This window comes from Leopardus geoffroyi, chromosome C1, assembly GCF_018350155.1.
Source record: "Leopardus geoffroyi isolate Oge1 chromosome C1, O.geoffroyi_Oge1_pat1.0, whole genome shotgun sequence".
NCBI classification, from domain to species: Eukaryota; Metazoa; Chordata; class Mammalia; order Carnivora; family Felidae; genus Leopardus; species Leopardus geoffroyi.
Genome location: NC_059328.1, coordinates 164,761,442 through 164,786,777, shown reverse-complemented (window position 1 = coordinate 164,786,777; position 25,336 = coordinate 164,761,442).

The following is a 25,336-nucleotide window of genomic DNA, read 5'->3' as shown; positions in this document are numbered from 1 at the left end:
ACTATTTAAGGGCATCATTTAAGATAGATTAAAGTAATTTATTTACAAATGCTCGCCTCACTGTGCTTACCAGGATAAATATAAAATGGTATAGTGATAATGGCTACCTTCGGTGAGAAAAAATGTTATCTCAAAGAGGGAAATGCAATAAATCTTTGTTTCAAGGGCTGCGTAATGAGAGAGGGAAGGGAGGTGCAGCTGTGCTGATGTAAGTAAATGGAGGTAACTTTTCCAAATGAAAACAAATCATATTTCTCTTTAGAAATCTTTGTACTCGATGTCTGTTTTGGAATTGATAGTTTTCTTGGAAACTCTGGGAAATAGAGGAACTGTCTCTAAGTTTCATTCATCAATTAGTCCAAACAGATACAAGAGAACAAGGACTTAGGAGTGCTTACAACATTTGCTATGTGTGGTTAAAGTGTCACACGCGGTTTTCAACATCAATTGGCATCGGGAACTCGGTAAACAAAATGTGTCATGTGGCATGACGTTCTTTCTATAGCAACCCAGACAACGCATCTATTTAATCACCATTGTTAGTCATTTTCTTGGGCTGAGCAAGAAATCCAATAATACCACTTAAAAAAATGAAAGGTGACCATGAGATATCTTTGGACACTTGCATATTTTCTTCAATTTACTGGAAAACGTAACAAAAATCCTTCTGATGGGCCATTTTCATCTTCTACACACTCTAGATATCTTTATAGTGAGGAAACGGAAGTCCATAGTCTCAAAAATAACCCCGCCAACTTGAAAGATGAACGAAAGGTGACTAATGGTTGCAGATGGAGAGGTTTATTTAACTACCCCCTCACAGAGATAGGGACTGGAAGACTGCCTCCAGATCCCCATCCCATGGACCGCGCGTTTTTATTTTTATCTAAGCAATGTGCATGATACAGTACATGACTAAACATAATCCAATTTGATTTGTGTTGCAGTGGCTCTCCAAAGAACAAATCTGTAAAATTACAACATGTGAAAGCTTAACACAGTGATATAAAATGGCAGTGGCACGGTTCATATCTTAAACTGACAGACTGATGGTGATTATTGCAAGGACAATGCCCTGCATATGTCAAACGATTTGCAAATAATTTATGTCACCTTCTCCCCCATTATTGTTTTTGCAGAGGACATAAACTGTGTCACCAATATTAAACTGTCTGCAAAAAGAGCCGAGCTCAGCTTTCTCCTCTCTGAGAACGCAGGGCCATCTGCACCCAGACAAACATGCATATGGCCATCATTTGTCCAACATCTTACACAGTGTGAAGGTTTTTTACTTGAAATGCCAACCTGTGTGGCAGATGATGTATGTGTTTCCCCAGCCCTGTGATTACCAGGCCCGCGCCGCTGTGCCGCGCTCTCACCTCATCAGTTCCACAAGCTGCGCTCCGAGGTGTGTGAGGCATTTGCGGCGATATGGCTTCTGACACGCGGGGAGGCGGGGCGCTCCGGTGTGAATATCTGCCTCCGGATTTTGTTGCAATCAGGGTCAAAGTCTGACCTGCAGAAATTAGTGCGGGGAGAGATTTAGGACGCCAAAACAGCGGTTTGAAAACCGGAATGAATATATTTTGATAAAGGGGAAAGCAGAGGGCGCTCCCGCTGTCCCCGGGTCCCTGGCAGTGCCAAAGGCCTTCGAAACGGCCTGTGTTTTGCCCCTCTGGAAGAGGATGTCGTGTGAGGTGTACTTGTTGTCATTAGCCATAAACAGAAAGGGTTACACCTACAAGCTGAAGGTGTAATTAGTTTTAGGGATTTGCCATTACTGTGGGCCAGAAGCAGTGGGGGGGAATTGTCATCGGTGCAATGACATGATTCTGCAGATCTAAAATTTGAGGAACACTTCAGTAAGATTTTCTTTTATGTATATGTACGTCCACACATGTGCACACATGCACAGGGTAAAAGTGAGGTCCTAACACATAATTTCTAAACCTTTTTTTTTTGCTTGCAAATGCTCTCCAGAATCCAGACATTTGATTCAAGGCAGAATACAGTATTTTTTTTTTTTTCTTACTATGATCCTCTGTTTTTATCAGGGAGGGAGAGGGAGCAACAGAGAACTAAGAAGTTTAAAGATTGTCCCAAAGGGATCTGTTTAGACATCAAATAGTTTTTTTACAAAACCACACATTTTGATGAGTTAAGTGTAAATTCATCAGAAACATATGGATTTATTTTCCTATAAAATTCACATGGACATAAAATATCTCCCTGACCCCCCTCTTTCAATGGCGGGGGGGGGGGCACTAAACAAAGACATGTGATACTTAGTTCTTGTCCTCTATCATTTACCATATTTGGACATAAACAAAAAAAATGTCAAATATGGACTTTGAAAACTTGAGCAAAAGTACCTTTAAAAAGTACCATTTTTTTTAAATAAAAAGAAATCATTCCTCAAATTTAATTTACAAATCAAATATCTATGTACTTACCAAAATGAAAAAATCCCACTTTCGACCAGTTATGCTTATGGGAGTAAGTGAAGTAGAAGCCATCGAGGCCATCTTCGTAGTGACTCAGTAGGATATGATTTCCAGAAAAATGAATACTCTCAATTGGAAATAACAGCCAGTTAACAGAATTTCCATCAATATTTGCCACTTTTGATTACCTGTAATTCTTTCAATTAATGACAAGAGGGAAGAAAATGGAAACATACATATGTTAATAATAAAATTATAGAAAAACAAGCAAGATGGATTTTGTGAATTTACATTTGGGAGTTTTTAAGATGTGGCCAGCAGCCCCCTAGGAACTTATTCTGACAAGTTTAATTTACATGTTTTAAAATGAGCATTGTCAAAGTTGGCAGAGCTAAATTACACCCAGTTTACCCCTCCTCCATCCCCCCCGCTTTTTGTTCTCCTATATCCTACAAAATACCAAGGGCATGGATAGTAAAGTCTCTTTTATGTATGGAAGATTCTTCGGGTGATTTGTTCAATTAGAATTGTAGAAATCAACGTCTTTTTAAACTGCCCACTGGACATTTCCATTTGGATGTCCAGCTCCACACATCCCAAACTGGCTTCCAGACTGTCAGTGTGTCATGCGTGTACTTTTCTTTTTTTTTTAATTTTTTTTTAACCTTTATTTATTTTTGAGACAGAGAGAGACAGAGAGAGACAGAGCATGAACAGGGGAGGGTCAGAGAGAGAGGGAGACACAGAATCTGAAACAGGCTCCAGGCTCTGAGCTGTCGGCACAGAGCCCGACGTGGGGCTCGAACTCACGGACCGCGAGATCATGACCTGAGCCAAAGTCGGACGCTCAACCGACTGAGCCACCCAGGCGTCCCATGTGTGTACTTTTCTATCAACTATACTTCTTCTGCCATTGAGCCTCAAAATCTTTGCTACCACTTTTTCTTACACCCCATCTCATTACCTATCAGACCTGTAACCTTTTCCTTCCAAACTTTTCTCAGATCTGCCCCTCTATTTCCCTTTTCTTGGCAACCTTCCTAATCCAAGGACTCATTACTTCAACTTAAATGAATGAAATTTAAGTTTCATCCACAAAACACTTTCATGTGAATTAATTTTCTTGGTCTTCACACCAAGCCTGTGAGGTGGACAGAACAGGCATTAACATTTCCATTTCCATTTTGTAGATGAGGAAGATAAAACTTGCAGAGGGTATAACTTGCCTGAGACCATTTACATGGTTACCAGTTGGAGCCAGGAGTCCGAGGCAAGGTTTTTGACTCTAAGCCCAGAGCAGTCTCCATTACACCACACTGTCCAACGACGGCACGTTGCCTAAATGTCAAAACTGCTTAAGCATGCTCAGGGCCATTTGTCACCTAGTCCAAATTCATACTTGTAACTTCACCTTTCATGGTTATCCTGCAGAAACCTTTGATCCAACCACACTGATTTACCTACCATCCATGAATTGGCTGGGCACTTTTTACTCATACTGTGACCCTTTAATAAAAGTCTTCTCCCCTATTCAAAGTCTACCTTCCTACCTTTTAAAATGCAATTCAAGGGGTGCCTGGGTGGCTTAGTCAGCTGAGCATCCCACTTCAACTTCAGCTCGAGTCATGATCTTGCAGTTCATGAGTTGAGCCCCAGGTCTTCTGTCCCTCTCTCCCTGCCCCTTCCCTGCCCGTGCTCTCTCTCCCAAAAATAAATAAGCATCAATCAATCAATCAATCAATAAAATACAATTCAGTTTGCCTTCTCCATGAAGCTTTCTACAACCATTCCATTAAATGTCAATAATTTTTCACATGCTCAAACTGTCATTTTTGGAATACTCCTTTATATATGACCTTCTGTCTCTTCTTAAATTCTTGCTTTTTTGCCATCTCATTTACCTTTGCACACATCTTTGCCTTATCTATCCCTATAGATTATAATTTGCTGGAGAGCATGGGCTGTGTCTGTCTTTGTATCTCCTTCAGAAGCTAACAAATGCAACATAAAAGATGTTCAGTAAATATTTGTTTAATTGAATTAAATTCATTTTGATTGAGTTTTGTTAGATGGTTTTATATTTGGAATTTCCATTCTGGCCTTATAATAGGGTGCCATATACAGGCATCTTGACTCCCCTCTCTTAGATACTTTCCATTTGATTTGATATATTTTTTAATTATAGTTACTTTAAATACTATATACATTACATTATTAATAATCACCAAATGAGGAGTTTAAAATAAAGTAACTTTTTTTCTTAGTCTCTTCTAGAAATCAAGTTTTCATGTGACACATTATTTTCTGATTAGTTTACACAGAGATGGTGTTCACTGACTCCTATTAGAAAACCACTTGAAATAACTTCTATAGCAGAAATGTCACTTATCAATACTATTAATTGTATAAATTGTAAAGCTTTGACAACATACCGAATGAAGTGGACATTTGCCTACACTTTATTCCTTTATGTATTATTAATCACCTTAAGTTAATTTCAACACAAGCATAAATATGATAAAGTTAAGCATTTCAATTTGCCATTAAGGATAACTTTCTTTTCCTATTGTTTGAAAATACAAATAACAAATTTTTTCACCGTTTTCCATATTATTGAAATGTATCTTCTGTGAAGCCAATCATACGAATCCTGGCTTATCTGCACTTATTGGGTCCTTAGCAAACCTTTCAACATCTTAATATCAACTATAAATGTAGAATAACATTTATTTTATATAGGGTTCTCTCATCTACCTTCCTGAACATATGGAGTATGTATAATAGCTGTTGTAACACTATTATGTGCTAATTCTGTCATCTGTGTCATTTCTGGGTCTATTTGTACTGATTGATTTTTCTTCTCGTGTTACTTTGCATGCCTGGTAATTTTTTCTTGGATGTCAGACATTGTGAATTTTCCATTATTAGGTGCTACAGATTTTTATCCTTAAATGGTTTAAGGTTTTGCTCTGAAATAAAAGTAAGTTACTTGGAATTAATTAAATTCTTCTGAGGCTTGCTTTGAAGCTGTCTGAGGAAGGTCCACACAGCCTTCAGTCTAGGTCTACTTTGGCCCTAATCCTCTTCTGAGCCAACACCTTTCTAAAGACTCAATTTGATGTCACATGTATCAGGTGATTTTTCCATTCTTGTCTGGTTGGAACACAAACTATTTCCAACCCACCGTGAGTCTTAAGAATCATTCTTCTTGGGGCGCCTGGGTGGCGCAGTCGGTTAAGCGTCCGACTTCAGCCAGGTCACGATCTCGCGGTCCGGGAGTTCGAGCCCCGCGTCGGGCTCTGGACTGATGGCTCAGAGCCTGGAGCCTGTTTCCGATTCTGTGTCTCCCTCTCTCTCTGCCCCTCCCCCGTTCATGCTCTGTCTCTCTCTGTCCCAAAAATAAAAAATAAACGTTGAAAAAAAAAATTAAAAAAAAAAAAAAAAAAAAAGAATCATTCTTCTTGCTCTTTTCCAGTAGTTCTTTCCTGAGTCTTGGTAGTTTTTTCATATGCATGTGATGATCAACAGTCAAGACCAGAAGCAAAACTCTCTACAGACATGTAGAGCTCTCTTTGCAGTTGTTCTCTCTCTGGTACTTTGCTTTGTGTATTCTGGCCACCTTGGCCTTCTTGAACTCTGAACTCTTGTCTTCTCAACCCAGGGAATCTAGTGGGCTCTGTTTGGGTTCCCCCTCAGTAAGCAGCCTAGATAGAAATGCTCACTAAGCAGAAGCTGGAGCAATGGGAGGGCTCACTTTGTTTCCCCCACGCAAAGATCACAGTCCTGAACTTACTACTGTTTTGTGTCTGAAAACCATTGTTTCCTATATTTTTTCTGTTTTTTTTTAAAGCTGTTTAAGGCAGGAAAATAAATCCAGTGCCCATTACTCCTATCGTGACTAAAAGTGAAGGTTCTTAGATAGCATTATGAAAGGTGAGGGTTAATCTAGGGTACAGAGTAAAAATGAGCTTTTGGGGGGGGGGATTTTCAAAAACAAAACAAACAAAAAAACCCAACAGAAATGGAAATTTACCCTTTCTAAAATAAGCCCTTTAGCAACGATATTCAGTTCAGAACAGAAAAAGTAAAATGCACCAACTCTTTAGAGTAAAATCCTTGATTAATACACGTATGAGGAGGTAATGCAACATTTTAAAGGTGATGTACCTTTTGAAATCATTTTCATCTCTTAAAGGTCACAAAAAACATTGTTTTGTTTCAGTGGCCAGAAATATTTTCTGATATACTATTAAAATATAAGGTATTTCTCCCTTTGTGTTATTTGGTAGAAAAATCCAAAAATAGCGTGACTGGCTATACAAATCTGTTCATAGTCACAGGGAAAAAAGAGAGAGAGAGAGCAAAAAAGAAAGAAGAAATAAACAGAAAAATTGGTCTGAGCAAGCTGGTACTTTTTTTTCCTTACATGCCCCACTTTGTATTGGTAAGACCAGATAATGAGTAGCACTTTTTCTTTGTAACAATTCATTAATCAGAGAAATGATCCTTGCTAGTGTTTAGATGTTTTACTTAATTTGGTACCTCTGGCCTGCTGCCCCACTAGTGCCAAAATTATTATTTCTCACCCAGCAGGTGATAAATAACAACTTCAGTCATGATTAATACCATGAATCCTTCAACCTGACTAATGCAAAAAAACTTGAGACCTACAGAACAAGTGGGCGATAATTGTTGTGAGGACTGTTGGAGCTCTGCTCAGCCTGTGAGGAAAGAAATCCACAGGAAATGAAGCGTTTGCTAGCAGGCCAGCTGATCCTAAGAGGCTTCATTAAGCCCAACTCAGCGACATTCGCCATTTGAATACCAGTGCTCCATTTTCTCCCTCCCAACACTAAGTTTTAAGTATCTTCAGAGAAAAGAAACCACTAACTCATTTTTGCATGCATTTAAATATTTATTGAATGGAGGAATGAATGGATGAATGAATAATAAATGAGAAAATAGAATTTTTGCCCAAGTACTCGACATTGTGATATGGGTCATTTGAGAGCTACATATGGTTATCTCTTGTCATTTCTCTAATAATGCAATTGTGCACAAATGTAGTTTTGCTCAAACCCATAGCAAAATTAACATTCTCTGCTGGCAAAAAGAAAACTGTTAGCAATGGCCAGTAACTAAAGCCACATGGTGCCATCAACTTGATTATTGTCATTTAAGACTACATAGTAAGGTAGTGTACCAGTGGTTCTCAATTAGGCAAATGGTAAGGGGAATCTATATTGTTTGAAAAGCTTCCCACAATATTCCTTGCTTCCTAATTGAGAAACTTTTTTAAGTGGCACTATATAAGTCACAAGTCAATGGATTCATAATAGCGGTCAACCAGTTTAATATGGCCTACAGACATATTTGTTTGGCAGGCGAGTTGTTTTAACTTTTCTTATGTTATTTTAATGCTTTGGGTAGAGGGATGCATTCTCCAGTTTGGCACAGCCCCCACTATTCCCTATTGTCTTAATATCCAGTCTATCTCATTTTATTCATTACAAGCCTGGCTTCTGAATTGAAATTGTGATTCCTGGCTAAATGGAGAAATATTAAATAACAAACAAGAAAAAAAAAAAAACCTTAAAAAAGAAAAATCTGGGTTTGGGATATGTGGCTAAATATATCCAAAGATTTGCAAGATTCACAAGTTATATAAGCATCGATTTCTTCAGTTAAGAAATATTTTACTTCTGCCCTCATCATAAGAAGCAGGCTAAAGCCTGGCATGGTTATCAAAACCACTTGAAAAGTGTACAATGTTGTAAGTGATATGGAAACACAGGAGAAGAGGGGAGGGTAACCAAGTCTAGAACTCAGGGTAACTCGTAAGAATAGTCCTAACTAGAATCTGAAGTATGTGGAGACACAGGATGAAAGGAGAACCTTCTTCCCTCAATAATATCTCATAATTCTCAATAAAAAGTAAAGTATCTTAAATTGGAATCTAGAATACTGATCTATCACTGATTTTCTCTTAAAATTTAAAGAGGAAATTGAAAACCTAAACAAATTAATGACCAAAAATATAAATTGAACTGGTAATCAAAACTCTACTCTCTACTCCTTCCCCAAATCCAGTAACTTTGAAGAATGGGAATCCCTATCTTATATAAGTTTCAGACAAGAGAGAGAAAGTGTCACCCAATTCATCTCTTTAAATCATCTTTATTGAAATATGGTATAATTTTCACAGAATAAAATATAGTTTGATGGGTTTTGCCAGAATTTGTTATACATCTTATAAACAACACCATAATCAAAACATAGAACATTTCCATTACCCCAAAAAGTTCCCTCGTGCCCCTCTGTATTCAATTAACAAAATATATAAAATAACAATTTTCAAAGCACTTTACCCCATGCAACCATTGATCTCTCATTACTATAAATTAAATTCGCCTACTCTAGAATTTCATATATATGTACATAGAGTATATACTTTCATTTCTGGCCTCTTAGTAAGGTTTTGAGATTCATCTAGGTTGTTGCAAGTAACAATAGTTCATCCCTTTTTATTACTGGGTAGTAGTCCACTGTTTGAACATACCATAATTTATCTATACATCTATAGATGGACTTTTGGATCTTTTTCAAAATTTAGGCTATTACCAATTAAATTGCAATGAACATTCAGGTACAAATCCTTATTTGGATATGGTTTCATTCCTCTAGGGCAAATACTTAGAAATGGACTTGCTCAGTCATATAGTAAATGCATGTTTAAGAAACTGCTAGTTAGAACCCCTGAGTGGCTCAGTCGGTTTAGCACCGACTTCGGCTCAGGTCATGATCTCACGGTTCGTGGGTTCAAGCTCCACGTTGGGCTCTGTGCTAACAGCTCAGAGCCTGGAGCCTGCTTCGGATTCTGTGTTTGTCTCTCTCTGTCCCTCCCCTGCTCGCACTCTGTCTCTCAAAACTAAACAAACATTAAAAAAAGTTTTTTAATTAAAAAAAAAAAAAAAGAAACTACTAGTTTTCCAAAGGGCTCACACCAATTTATATTTTCACTGGCAGTGTATTAGAATTCCAACTGTTACTACCCATCTTTGTCAACACTTGTTAATGTCAAACTTTTCAATTTTAACTATTTTAATAAGTGTGTAACGGTATCTCATTGTGGTTAATTTACATTTATGTGATAACTGACATTAAGTTTGTTTTCACACATTTATTGGCTATATATATAGTGTATATATATATATATGGTATATATATATATATATACCATATATACCATATATATATATATGGTATATATGGTGTGTGTGTGTGTGTGTATATATATATATATATGGTATAATTTCTGTGTAAGTTTTTTGCTCAAGTTTCAACCTGGGTTGTCTTTTTACTGAGTTCTAAGAGTTCCTTATGTGTTCTAGATAAAAGACGTTTATCAGATACATTATTGCAAATATTTTCTCCCATTCTGTGGCAACCCTTTGCATTTTTTAGTGTCTCCAGAAGAGCAGAGGCTTTTAATTTTGATGAAGTCCAACTTTTTAATATTTTCATTTTTTATAAGTGTTTGTGTCCTATCTACAAAATCTTTGCTTACCCCAAACTCATGAAGATTTTTCCCAGTATTTTCTTAAAAAAATTTTTTTTTAATGTTTATTTATTTTTGAGAGACAGAGAGACAGAGTGTGAGCGGGGGAGGGGCAGAGAGAGAGGGAGACACAGAATACGAAGCAGGTTCCAGACTTTGAACTGTCAGCACAGAGCCCAATGCAGGGCTCGAACCCATGAACTGTGAGATCATGACCTGAGCCAAAGTCAGATGCTTAACAAATTGAGCCACTGGGGCACCCCTCCTAGTATTTTCTTTTAGAAGTTTTAGAGTTTTAACTTTTACGTTTAGACCTATAATACATTTTGGGTTAATTTTCGTGTATGGTTGAGGAAGTTGTTGTTGTTGTCGTTTTAATAGGATATTGAGTTGCTCCAGAACCATCTGTCTAAAAGGCTATCCATTTCTCTTTTGGAATTATTTAGAGTTTTATTGATTATTCTCTATTCATTTGTTTTCTATGTCGTTTTCACTGATTTTCTCTATTGTATGTCCATTTCATATTTTATTGATTTCCATTATTTATCATTTTCTTCATAGTACTTACTAAGGGTTAATTGCTCTTTTTCTACATTCTAAAGGTGGAAGCTAAGATCATTGATCATAAACTTTCTCCTTTTCTAATATGAACATTTTTTTTTAAGCTTATTTATTTATTTTGAGAGAGAGAGAGAGAGCATGAGCAGATTAGGGGCAGAGAGAAAGGGAGACACAGCATCTGAAGTAGGCTCCAGGCTCCTAGCTGTCAGCACAGAGCCCAACCCAGGAGGGCTCAAACCCAGGAAGCATGAGATCATGACCTGAGCCGAAGTCGGACGCCCAACCAACTGAGCCACCCAGGCGCCCCGATTCTGGGTTATTTTGAAGTGTGTTGTTTCATTTCCAAACATCAGGGGTTATCCCTGACCTAAATTCACACATTAACTATTTGTTGAGTATGTACCATATGTTCAACAAGTAGGTACACTCTTGGAGATAAGGGGCAGTAAATTAGGCAGATCTTTATTCAGACAACTTACCTTGCACCGACCCTGAAGACTAAAGATTTTTACTAAATAAATGAAAATAAGCACTTTGGGGAATGTAAATATTAAATCTGATTGGAACTTAAGTCTCAAGAGTATTAGTCTAGTGATGAAATAAGAATATGATACCAAGAGAAAGACAACGTGGGTCTTCAAGAACTTGACGAATTGCTTCCTGTGCTGTCCAATGAGAAATTTAGCACCTCCAGATTCTCCGAGGGAACAGATAGATAATGGATGCCTAAAATGTTACTGCTTTTGGTTGGACAAAAATTTTAACATCATATAGTCAAGTGACTGGCAATAAATGCTACTGTGAATCTACATTATATGAATGTGTTAAATTATTATTTACATAATTATGGCCTTATATCCAGTAATATATCATAGATTAAGTAATCTTCCAGTCTATTTAAAACATCAACTATTTATCATGATAAACAACTAGACAGTTAGGGAGTGATCTTTCCTCATTAGAAGCCTGGACATTTAAAAAATCATTAATTGACTTAATTTCATTATTAGCTTTGTCTTTTTACTTTGAGACTCCATGTATGGTTGTTAATGAGACTTGCTATTTATTTTTCCTCATGGTGTTTGCTTCTTGGTTTTCAGTTTGTGTTTGTTGTACTAGTTCTAAGCAATATTCCTTTGATGATACCTCACTGATTCCAACAGAAAAAAATAAATAGGACCAGGAATTCAAACCAAATACATACAACAAAAACCTAAAAATACCAATATCCTTAATGTTTTATTCTTAATTCTCTCTGGTTTTATAGGCATGAAACATTACACTGATGAAAGTATATTGAATTAAGCTCAGTAAGGCAACATCTCTGATTTAAAGAAAAAACAGCATAAAATTAAGAGTTTTATTTTATAGTTCTTTTACATATTACTATTTTTAAAAGAATTTTGTTAAGTTTAATTTGAAAACCTAGGCAGTGAAAAACAATAAGGAACTAATCCCCCAGAAACAACTTTGTGCCTAAGAATGGTATTTCTTTAGAATATATTATTAAACCAAAATGAAATAATTACATGTTCAACATTAACAAAATATACATGTTATATGGGAGCAGAGAGTATGCTCTCCTCTCAAGAACACAATTTTAACCCAATAATCATTGAAAGTGCACATATTAAACACATATTGTGTGTAAAAAACACAATACTGAATAATACCTAATAAACCAAACTTAGGACATTGATCTAACAGTCAGTATAATCACCTAAGTTCGTATTTCAGTAATTTGATATTTGGTAAACTTTTCAAAATACTTAGTAAATAACAAAGTGTTTGGTTGTTTTTTTTTTTTAAGGTATAGTCCTTGAGCATCTCATGCTAATGGAAAAAAGTATGAGTCAGGAGGGAAAAACATCATTTCTCAAATTAAAATAATACTATTTCCTCCAACACAACCTGATCAGTAGGTAGGCAAGGATAAAATGAATGCTGCATATCTTTAGTGTTTTAATGGGATGTGAATGCTAGAGTGACATCACCACGATGACGACATAGGTTGTTCCTGATTTCACTCCCCCTCACAAGAACAACTAACCACTATTCAAGAACAAGACATCTTTTTGGACACCGGGCTGGCTCAGTGGATAGAACATGCGACTCTTGATCTCAGGGTTGTGAAATCAAGCCCCATGTTGGGCATAGAGTTTGCTTAAAAATTAAAAAAAGAGGGTGACTGGGTGGCTCAGTCAGTTAAGCATCTGACTCTTGATTTCTGCTCAAGTCATGATCTCATGGTTCGTGAGTTCAAGCCCTACATCGCTGCATCATGCTCTGTGCTGGGCATGGAGCCTGCTTGGGATTCTCTTTCTCTCTCTCTCTCTCTCATTCTCTCTCTTCTCCTCCCCTGCTTTCACAAGCATGCACATGTGTTCTCTCTCTAAGAAGGAAGGAAGGAAGGAAGGAAGGAAGGAAGGAAGGAAGGAAGGAAGGAGGGAGGGAAGGAAAGGAGAGAGGGAGGAAAGAAGGGAGGGAGGAGGAAGAGAGAAGAAGGAAGAGACAGGAAGGGAGGGAGGAAGAGAAGACAACATTGAGAGAATCCTAGAACATGGGGTGAGACTGAAGCGCCCCAGCACTTCAGAGACCAAGAAAGACTGCATTAGAAGGGTAAGAAAAGCTGTTACATGCTGACTACTTTGCCCCTCCCCGGGCCAGCATGGCACCACTCAGAGAGGTCTCCCCTGAGCCTCTGGTTCCTCCACTGGGAAAAGAGAACCAGCCTCCTCCCCTGCATTGTGGGTTGCTTTGTAGGAACCTCTACTCTGATCTTGCATCACAAGATTGCAGGGGAATCTGTGGGGCCCACTGGCACTGGGAACGTGACTATGACAGAGAAGAGGGGCTTGCCACAAGCAGCGCGCAGATGGTGGCGGACCGAGTGCACGTCTGCAGTGCCCAAGTAGTAATCCCAGCCACTGGCTTTCCTCATCTGCAGAACCAAGTCAGGGCGGCACGCTGACCAGGGAAACTCAATAGGGTGCAGATCTGCCTGATCCAGATCCTCAAACAAGGAGTTGTGCTGGCAAGGCAACCATGCCCAGGCAAGGTGCTGAATCACAGCCCCACTTGGGAGTGTCTGCCAGTCCCATTTGACCAGAAGGGCTGGTGACAACTTCTGAAAGCTGTGCTGGCCCAGCAGCGCCCGCCGGAGCTGAGAGGCAGGCAGAGTTTGCAGAACAAAGCCGATAGTCCTGTTCGGTCAGGGAACTTGAGGTGTGGGTCGGCTGGAGTAAAGAGAACAAACAAAGAGCTTCACCAGCTTTAGAGCTATTTCTCCTACTGTGCCTGGGCAGGGAATCTAATTCATAGCCCTGCTCATTGCTGAATACAGCCTTCAGCTTCTCTGATCAGGAAACCTAACCAGAGCACCCAGGAAGCTGTGAAGCCCATTCAACAGCCCTAGGTACAGGGACACCTGAACAGGGAATGCTGCCCGGGGCTTCTCCTGTCTTTAGAGCAAAACTGGTGGCCTCACCTGAGCAGAAAATGAAGTGCACCCTCTGGACTTAACTGGATCCCCAAACAACAAGTTGTATAGGCCCTGGGTCCTGTCCTGTTGCCCTGCCAGGGCAGGAAGGCTAATTCACAACCCCATCTATTACTATGGTACCCAGTCCCAAATATCTAGTAAGCCTAGATAACCCACGGAGCCCATCCTACAGCCTCACTTGGGTAAAGAACCAAGCCGGCAGACTATCCAAGTGTTCTCAGCCAGGGGCACACACGCCACCATCCCAGTCCTCAGAGCTCAAACAGTTGCCTCACCCAAAATAAATAATAGCAGGCCTCACCTGCCCAAGGACACTACCAGAAGACACGTCTAGAAACCCAAAATGAGCTGGCTACCAACGCAAACCTTTAAAGTCTGAAAGAGAAGCCTGATTACCCAAATGTGCAGATTCCAATGTAAGGAATCAAGGATATGAAAAATCAGGTAAATATGACACCATCAAGAAAATTACTAAAGCTCCAATAACAACTCTAAAGAAATAGAGATCTATGAACTGTCAAAGAATTCAGACATCCTCTTAAAGAAGTTTAGTGAACTACAAGAAAACAGACAACTAAGTGGGATTAGGAATACAATACAGGAAGAAAACAGGAAGTTCAACAAAGATTTGGCAACCATTAAAAAAAAGGAAAACAGGGGCGCCTGGGTGGCGCAGTCGGTTAAGCGTCCGACTTCAGCCAGGTCACGATCTCGCGGTCCGTGAGTTCGAGCCCCGCGTCGGGCTCTGGGCTGATGGCTCAGGGCCTGGAGCCTGTTTCCGATTCTGTGTCTCCCTCTCTCTCTGCCCCTCCCCCGTTCATGCTCTGTCTCTCTCTGTCCCAAAAATAAATAAACGTTGAAAAAAAAAATTTAAAAAAAAAAAAAAAAAAAAAAAGGAAAACAACAAAAAACAAAAACAGACATCCTAGAGTTGAAACATAGAATATCTGAAGAATTGAATAGAGTTACAGGTAGTTGACCATGCAGAAGAAAGAATCAGTGACCCGGAGGACAGGACATTGGAAAGTACCCAGAGGAGCACAGATCAAAAAGAATGATAAAAGAATGAAAGTCTATGGGAATTATGGGACTCAAGGAAAAGAAACAGTATTTGCATTATGGAAATTCCAAAAAGAGAAGAGAAAGGGACAGAAACTATATTTAAAGAGAAAAGGCTGAAAACTTCCCAAACCTGGGGAGAGAAATCTAGATCCATAAGGCTCAAAGGACCCCAAAGAAGTTGAACCTGAATAGGGCCACACAGAGACACATTAAACTGTCAAGACTCACGAAGAAAGAATTTTAATGGCAGCAAAAGAGAGAAGTTACCTACAAGAGAACTCCCATTAGACTATTGGTGGGTTTCTCAACAGAAACTTTTTAAGCCAGGAGAAATATTGTTCAGCCCTAAAAATTGAGGAAAGACTACCATATGTGACCACATGATTGGACCTTGAGGGCGTTATGCTAAGTGAAGTAAGTCAGACAGAGAAAGACAAACACTGTGTGACCTCACTTACATGTGGAATTAAAACAAAAACAAAAGAACCAAACTCATAGGAAAAAAAGGTAGGGCTTGTGGTTACCTGAGGCAGAAGGTAAGAGGAGGGGCAATATGAAAAAAGTGGTCAAAAGGTACAAATCTCCCGTTATAAAATAAGTATTGGGGATATAATACATCCCATGAACAACATCATGACTATAGCCAAGACTGCTGTGTGATATACAGGAAAGTTGTGAGGAGAGTAGATCCTAAGAGTTCTCATCACAAGAACACTTTTTTCCATTTTCCTTTCTCTTCTTCAATACATACAAAAAGATGGATAGTAGCTGAACTTATTGTGGAAATCATTTCACAAATACATAAATCAAACCATCATGCTGTATGCCTTCAACTCCTATATGTCAATTATTGCTCAATAAAACTGGAAGGAAAAAAGATAAATAATGATGTGGTAAATCAAAGTTTTAGAACTTCAGAAAGGTTAACAATTATGATTTAAACATGTATCTAGCATTCTAACAACTACATATATCAGTTAATTGGCACTAAAGTTCTTCAGTCTAATAATAACTGATTTTAATAAAAATAACCCTAAAGCATTACAATATCCTAGAATACTTTGATTCATTCTGAGAAATTCAAAGAATGCCAGATGCAATTTCATTGTTAACTACATTCTATTGCATTTTAATTATTTGAAAACTGATAATCCATGTAACAAGAAATGCTATAGCTTACTGTAATAACTAAAGTCACTGTAACATTTCTGGACAAAATTTCAAATTACGATTTAATACAATAAATATGGCAATTCTTTTTTTTTAATAAATTTTTTTTTTATGTTTATTTATTTTTGAGAGACAGACAGAGACAGAGTATGAGCAGGGGAGGGGCAGAGAGACAGGGAGACACAGAATCCGAAGTAGGCTCCAGGCTCTGAGCTGTCAGCACAGAGCCCAATACGGGGTTCGAACTCGTGAACTGCGAGATCATGACCTGAGCCAAAGTTGGATGCTTAACTGACTGAGCCACCCAGGAGCCCCTAAATATGGCAACTGTAATCAGTGAATTCGTAAAATGGTATTGGGACAACAGCCTAGAAATTTGTATAAACAAGTAAATAAATATAAAAAAAAATAAAGCCAAGTCCTTAACCCTCTCATTTCTTGCCTTGAAATTTCTGAACAGACCAAAAGAAGCATACGGATCAGAAAGCCACAATGAAAACAAATACACTTAAATTTTAATGTATTCATTTACACTTACATTTAATGTATTCATTTACATTTACATTTATGTATTTACTTACATTTACGTTTACATTAATGTATTTATTTACATTTAAAACAATACATTTAAAATGTTTAAATTTACTTCTGGAAAAAATAAAGTCAAAAGCAAATGCCAAGCTGAGGACAAATACCCACAACACCTATGAGAACAATGCATTAATTTATCTATGACACAAAGATCATGCCATGTAAATCAATAAGAAACAATCCAAATGGTGAAAGACAAAACCAGAGGTTACAAATAACCAATAAAGATATGAAAATGTTTAACCTCACTTATAAAACTGAAGATACAAAATGCAAGAGTAATGAGATATTTTTTACTTAGATTGGCAGATATACATGTTTCACGGTGAAATGGTTTTATGGGAATCTAAATTGATATAACTTAGCTATGTGACCTTGAACAAATTTCTTAATCTCCCTATACCTCCTTAGTTTTCTCATCTTGAAAAAGGTGATGATATTCAATCATAGGTTTACTGTGAAGAATAAATTATTTAATATTTGTAAAGAGCTTAGAACAAGGCCTCATACACTATAAGCACTGCATGTCTTTATTAAATAAATATGTCTTAAAAATTCACTTTATTTTTAGAGTAGTTTTAGGTTCACAGCAAAGTTGAAGAGAAAGAACAGAGGCTTCCCCTATACTCCCGCCCTCACATGCATTATTATTGTCAACATCCCCCACTCAAGGAGTACATTTGTTACCACTGATGAACTCACATTTATAGACCCATCATAATCACTCAAAGTCCACAGTTCACAGAACATTACAGTTCACTCTTGGTATTGTACATTCTGTGAGTCTGGGCAAATGTAAATACGCTTTTTAAAAAGACAATTTGATAATATATAGTTTCAAATGTATTAAAAACCAGAAGCACATACTCTCTGACAGAAAATTTCTGCCATTTGAAATTTATCCTTCAGAAATATTTACATAAACATGTGAAGATATATGTTCAACAATGTTCATTATAATGTAACTTCTATATACTGTAAACCATTAAAATCTGTTAGTAATGGCACATCTTCATATAATAAAACCTTATGGAACCACTGAACATGTGTCCACATCTCCTTTATTCTATAGCCTATAAACAATCTATCTATCTATCTATATATATATATATATATATATATATATATACACACACACACATATATATGTTCTAAATATATATTCATACCAACAGTGAAAAGCAAGAAAAAGTGCTCCCAGAGGGTCAGAAATTCTGAAGAACTCCTGATTGGAAAAAAATAAAGCAGATGGCATTAGATCTACAAAGAAGTAAGTTTGAAAGAAACCAAAGTTTCAAATGATAGCAGAAGGTTATCACCAAAAAAATGAAATCTAAGGAAATTACATAGGTCAGTGGCATGTTATACAAAGTACAGGAAGGGATCCTCAGTATTCAAGTGATTAATTAGAAAAATGGATTTTAAGAAGCCAGGCTAATGAAGCTCTTCTCCAGATTTTGCTAAGAATACAAAGCAAGTGTTCAATAGCAGTATTTCCTCTCAGATGATGTAGTGAGCACAGACCTGGGATCAGAGAGACAGTGAAGCACACAGGAACAACTAATCCCAAGAATGAGAAACAACACACTCACAAGACAAATCACCACCAAATTCTATTTAGAAGCCGATCGTGAAAAATGAGAACCAAGTAAGGTTATATTACTAGCATCTGCAAAGAAATGATCAGCGATTCTCAAATGCAAAGATTAGCAGACAACCAAGAATTGTCAAACATACAAAGAAAACCAACCCCATGAGAAAAAGACCCCAAATTCAAAAGAGAAGCCTTCATCCAAAAAGAGTAACTTATGCAACCAAAGATAAATTTAAAATAACAACCAACAATAAATTCTTAGAGACTCCAGAGAATACTGTTAAGTGTGAAACAAAGATAAATAAAAATCTTGGAAATTAAAACTACTCCTATTTGGATAGCAGCTTCTGCCAAGACAAGAGTAATAGGGACCAGATTTACCCTCCAGCCTGAAATACCTAAAACCAGACAAAACCTAAAATTCAGACAAAAACATGAAACAATGGTTTCAAGACACTGGATATCAGGCAACAGAGGACATCAGTCCCTGAGAGATGAGAAACAAAGTGATTTCTACGCTTGCCCGCATTACTGTCTTGAGTTTCCAGGACAGGGCACAGGGAAGAGGAACCTGAGCGGGGCCTGGCAGACTCCCTAAATTGGACAGGTAGAGGGGAGAGTCCAGGGAGACAAAGGCAGCTAGAGTTTGCAGGGTAGAATAGTAGAAGGAAAAGAGAACTCCAGAGATCCACAGAAGATCCCCTTTGAATATTTAGCAGGATACTGATCAGTACACATGTATGGGGAAATAATCTGGGGCCAAGGCCAGAAGAACACCTAAAAGGATTAGAGAGGGCAGTATGATTACAAACATATAAGGGTAAGAATAGTGCCTATTCCCACCAGTGAGATTTTAAATTTTCATAATTCACAAAATGTTAGTGTATTTAGAAGGGTCTTGTCTCAGAAGAGAAAATAATTAGCCCTAGACTAAATATTGCTGCTCTCATGTCTGACAATTATTACAGACAAGACCTAAAAGGATCAAACCATTTCCAAGTAATTTAACTGAATCCCAAAACAAAGCTTGAGAATTGTCACAGGAATGCAAAATTTTCCAGGTTCCCAAAAGATAAAGTTCACAATATCTGGCATCAAATGAAAAGTTATCAGATATGCAAAGAAGTAGAAAGATAAAAACTATTAATAAGGAGAAAAAAAAAACAGTCTATATGCAGCAAAACATAAAACTTTCATGAGGTAAACAAAAGAAAATCTAAATGAATGGAGAGATTTACCAAGTTTTGAGACAGGAAACTCATTTTTTTAAAATGTCAATTCCCATCTAATTAATCTGCAAGTAAAAAGATCTTTTATTCTTATTTAACATTAAGGTAGAGGTGCTGGTTACCATAATATGACAAGAAAAAGAAACAAAAGTGTAAAAGAACTAAAACTGCCTTTTTCTAGGAATTATATTATTTTATCCATAGAAAACCAAAAAAGATCCTTAGAAAGATCATTAGAATAAGAAGGTTCAACAGAATCACAGGGTAGATGTCACATAAAAGTCAAGAACATTTCTTTATATCAACAATTTAAAATTTTTAATTAAATATCATTTATAGTAACTGAAAATAGAAAAAGTGAGCAAACAGCAACAAAATCAACAAACAAGATTTCTCTGTGGAGAAAAACTTTATCAAAAGACATTAAAGAAATACATGGAAGCAAGACACATTTAAGAATATACTCAATTTTGTAAAGGTAGTGATTCTTCCCAAAATAATCCAGAGATTCAGTATAAATCCAATCAAAATCCTAGTTTTTGTTTTTGGTGAAATTTTAAAAGTTGATTCTAAAATTTGCAAGAAAGTACAAAGATCCAACATCAATTCCTGAAGACAAAGAATAAGATAGGATATTTGCTTTATCAGATGCCAAAACTTTATATAACTTCAGTTATTATGAGCATTTATTTTTATTTTTTTATTTAAAAATGTTTAATATTTATTTATTTTTGCAAGAGAGACAGAGCACAAGTGGAGGAGGAGCAGAGAGAGAGGGAGACACAGAATCTGAAGCAGGCTCCAGGCTCCAAGCTGCCAGCACAGAGCCAGATACAGGGCACAAACCCAGGAACCGTTAGATCATGACCTGAGCCGAAGTCAGACGCTTAACCAACTGAGCCACCCAGGCGCCCTGAGCATTTGATTTTGACGCAAAGTAGGATAGTCAACTTAATAGACCAATGTTATAGTATAGCCAAGAAACAATCCTATGTGCAATGGGATAGGTAATAGAATTGGGATTTTGGACCAGCCAGAAAAACTTAGGCCAGTCAAGAAGGTGAATATGCAATCCTGGGAAAATTAATTATCCATTTTGAGAAAAGAATGAAATTAAATAGTTACCTGATACCATTAAAAAAAAAAAAAAAAAGATATTCCTGGTACATTAAGAACTTCAATAGGAAAGGCAAAACTTGTATAAGAAAATATTGAGGAGGGGCTTTATAACCTCACAGTTGATGAATACAGTGGATTGATGTTCAACACCCGTCACACCATCCTTTTAGGGTGCTATGCTCTCCTGCAGAAGCCAGAAATTTAAAACTTACATTTTCCAGACGGGCTTTACAAGCAGGGCCCTGGATGTTACTTAGGTTCAACCAGATGCATTTGTGAAAAATTTGAAAAGCGAAAGTGACGTGCAAGGTACAATTCATTCCATAAAGGTTTTTTCTGTAGCAGCATCAGCAGAGGCCCTGGTAATCTAGTCACTAGCTTTGTGAAGTTAAGAGGCAGGGTGTGGACATCCACGTTGCCAATGCGTATTACAGCAGGCATTGCTGGACTCCTGATCCACGCTGCAGCATGCCAACAGCATCCCGATCGTGGCAGCTTGTTGATCACAGCAGTGATGGAATGGCTGTGGAGCCCACGGTTTCCCGACTGTAAGGGGCAGAAGCTTCACTGGTGACCGAGTCCTATGGAATCATTCCTGAAAGTACAACCTAGATGTTTCTTCAGCACTCTCAAAAATTCTGTAAGTCATTAACATCTTATAATGAATTCCTTCTTGTTTAAACTATCCAGAGTAAATTCCAGTGGGCTTTTGTTTAGTTTTGCTTCTTAATGTTTTAAAAGATTTGTTCATTAATAGGATCATCATATGCTGTCATCAAAATACCCAAGACCCAGGTGAGCAGAGTTTAGTCCTTTGTAGGACAATCCTTCAGGCCAATCTGTATGTGAAGAACTTGACTTTTTTTTTCTTAACTTTTATAAGTATGCGATGCAGTTGAAAATTGTATCTTTGTCAACATATCTGATGTCAGTTTCATTGTCTTCCTCCACAAATTTCAACTGTGCTTAGGAATTACACAAAGTGTCCTTTGCCCGTATTACTTTTGATATATGATTTTTAAGGTCTCCCCTAAGTTGGTAAAGTAAGCAAAGCTTACAAAGGGAACACTAAAATACACAGAAATATTCTACTCAACTTCACACAATGCACATTTAGTTTCCAGTTATGGGCTCTATGACATGGCGATCCACTATAACCATATTGGTTCGCAAGACTGTGTCTACCTGATAGGTTAAAATGCAGAAAATAAACCAGTCACAAAGGCTTAGGGGTCACCTCCCAAGGAAAACAATAAGGACTTCTTATTCTCATGAATGATGGGACACTAAAACTGATCCCTGAATTATACACAAGGATGGGAAAGGGTGTCCTTTTTTTATAAACAAGGCACAAAAAGCTCAACTCATAAAGGAAAAGACTGACCAACCTTTCAAGTATATAAAGCTTAAGAACTTCTGAACATTAGAATATACCATAAAGGGAGTGAAAAGACAAACCACAAACTAGGAATACAAATATTTGTAGCACTCAGAACCAAGTAGGCATTAATATCTGTAATGCAAGCAGGACTCCTATAAATTACTAACGGCAAACAACCTAACAGAAAAACAGGCAAAGCCTACATGAGTAGTCATATCACAAAAAAAAAAAAAAAAGGAAAAAAAGCATTGGCAATAAATATATAAATATATACTTAGCTTACTGGGAATCTTGAAAATACAAATTATAACCACATTAGGAAAAAACTGTCTAATAATTCCTTGGCAAAGAGTTAGATAGGTATAAAGTGCAAACTGGCACAAACATTTATGAAAACAATTTGGAATTACCTAGTTAAGTTAAATATACACATACTTGACAACACAGCAATTATACTCTGGAAAAGCATATACCCTGGAAAAACTGTTGCACATTTATACCAGATATGTAAAGGATTGTTCATAAGCAACATTTTTTAGAACATCAAGACTCCGGACATAACCAAAATGTCCACTGACAAGGGCACAGAGAAATCAAGTGTTACATTTCAGGATAAAAGAATACTATATAATTAACCACTGATAAGTACAAGAAAATGGATGATATTCAAAAATGTAATATTGTGGGAGAGAAGCAAAACACAGAAGAATGCACATAGTATAATTCCATTTATAGAAAGATCAAAAGCAAAAAAATTAAATCATGGGAATGATTAACACAAAATTCAGGATAGTGGCAAACTCCAGTGGTAGGGTAAAGAGCTGGGATTGGGTGAAAATAGTGTCATATACAGGTCTTTAAGATATTAGTAAATGTCCTATTTTTTAATTTCGGTGCGAATATGATCCACATAACAACAATATATTAAGCCACTGAGATAAAAGAACGTGTTTGTATATCTTCAAAAGTAAACTTCTATGAACTTATGTACAACATATATTAAGTAAATAAAGCTTATAAAAATAATGGGATTATAGACTGCCCTCAGTTGGGAGCATCTGAAGCAAAGGAGTGGTTCATTGGTACATGGGACTTTTTATTATTTTCTCTTTTATGTATGTTTAAAATTTTATATAATAAAACCTCTTTAAGAATTTACCACTTTTAATTCTAAATAAGCATTTCTTATCTCAAGATTAACAAGCAGCCTAGATTTCCAGATTTTCAGTTTTAGAATGTAGAAAGCTGAAAAATGCATTGCTCCCACCCTCAGAATAATGATGAACTGGCCGTCTACAAATTCACCCCAGTTCTCGACCGGCAGAAAGCTGAGACTGCACAGCCAACTAGCCAGGTCTAAGGAGAGAAGACACACAAGCATTTGTTTACTTTAAACAGACACTACTGAAATGTAAAAGATAAACAGACACTACTGGACAATGGTAAGAACTCAGCTAAAATTTCTAATAAACTGCTGAGTTAGGCCTGACAAAAGACTATTAAAATCCTGGGGCCACAGCAAAAGAGGAATTCACATTCACTGCCAGGCTCTTGTCCAAGGACCTCATAGGAAGTTTACAAAAAAAAAAAAAAAAAATTGGAGACACAGTGAGAATCTAAGAAAGTGTCCCTTGTGGTCCCTTGGTGAGAACAGCAGTAGTTGCAGGAAAGGCACAAAGTTCTCACCTGGATCCTTCTCCCATATTTCTCACATGGAACAAAAGGTGCCAAACAAAAGCAATTGTATTATCCATATACAAAAACAAACAAATACACAAAAACTTAGACTCTTACTTCACCCCATTAAAATTAACTTAATATAGATCACAGGCTTAGATGATGTAAGAGCTAAAACAATAAAACTTCTAAAAGAAAACACAGAAGAAAATCTTTAGGACTTTGCATTATGTAAAGATTTCTTAGATATGCCAACAAAAGCATAATCCATAGACAAAAAATGTGATAGACTAGACTTCATCACAATTAAAAATTTCTGCTCTTCTAAAGACACCACTGAGTAAATAAAAAGACAAGCATAGACTGGGAGTAAAGCAGTATATATTATTTGAACATGTTGAACATGGGCTCTGCTTAAAGACATATATTGTACACTGTATGTTATACGTAAGTGATGAATCACTAAATTCTACTCCTGAAACCATTATTACACTATATGTTAACTAACTTGGATTTAAATAAAATTAAAAAAACATTTTTTTTTCAACGTTTATTTATTTTTGGGACAGAGAGAGACAGAGCATGAACGGGGGAGGGGCAGAGAGAGAGGGAGACACAGAATCAGAAACAGGCTCCAGGCTCTGAGCCATCAGCCCAGAGCCTGACGCGGGGCTCGAACTCACGGACCGCGAGATCGTGACCTGGCTGAAGTCGGACGCTTAACCGACTGCGCCACCCAGGCGCCCCCAAAAAAACATTTTTTAAATACATATTGTAAACCCTGGGTGACCACTATAAAAAAATTAAGGTATAAATAATAATAGTGGTAATAAGCCAACAGTAGAGATAAAATGGCCTCATTAAAAACAAACACCAAAAACAAAAAACCCAATCTGAAAGAAGAGTTAAAAGAAACATGGAACAAGTAGAACCAACAGAAAATAACTCGTAAGATGATATGTTTTAATCCACCTGTATCAATAATTACTTTAAATGTAAACACCCTAAACACATCAATTACAAGACAGAAATTGTCAGGTAATGCAAGATTCAATTCTAAGCCGTTCAAAAGAAAAACATTTTCGTCTTTTTGAATGTTTATTTTTTGAGAGAGAGAACGCATGCAGGGGAGGGGCAGAGAGAGAGAGACAGAGAGACAGAGAGAAACAGAGGATCCAAAGCAGGCTCCACGCTGAGAGCAGAGGGCCTGATGTGGGGCTCGAACTCACAAACCATGAGATCATGACCTGAGCTGAAGTCGGGACACTTAACCGACTGACCCACCCAGGCTTCTTTATTTAAAAAGAAAAACATTTTAAATAAAAGGATATAAGTAGGCTAAAAGTAAAACAATAAAAACAAAGAGATCTTGCAAATATTAGTAAAACGAAATACAGAGGAACTATATCAAAAAACTAAAGTAACCAAAATAACTAAATATCAGACAA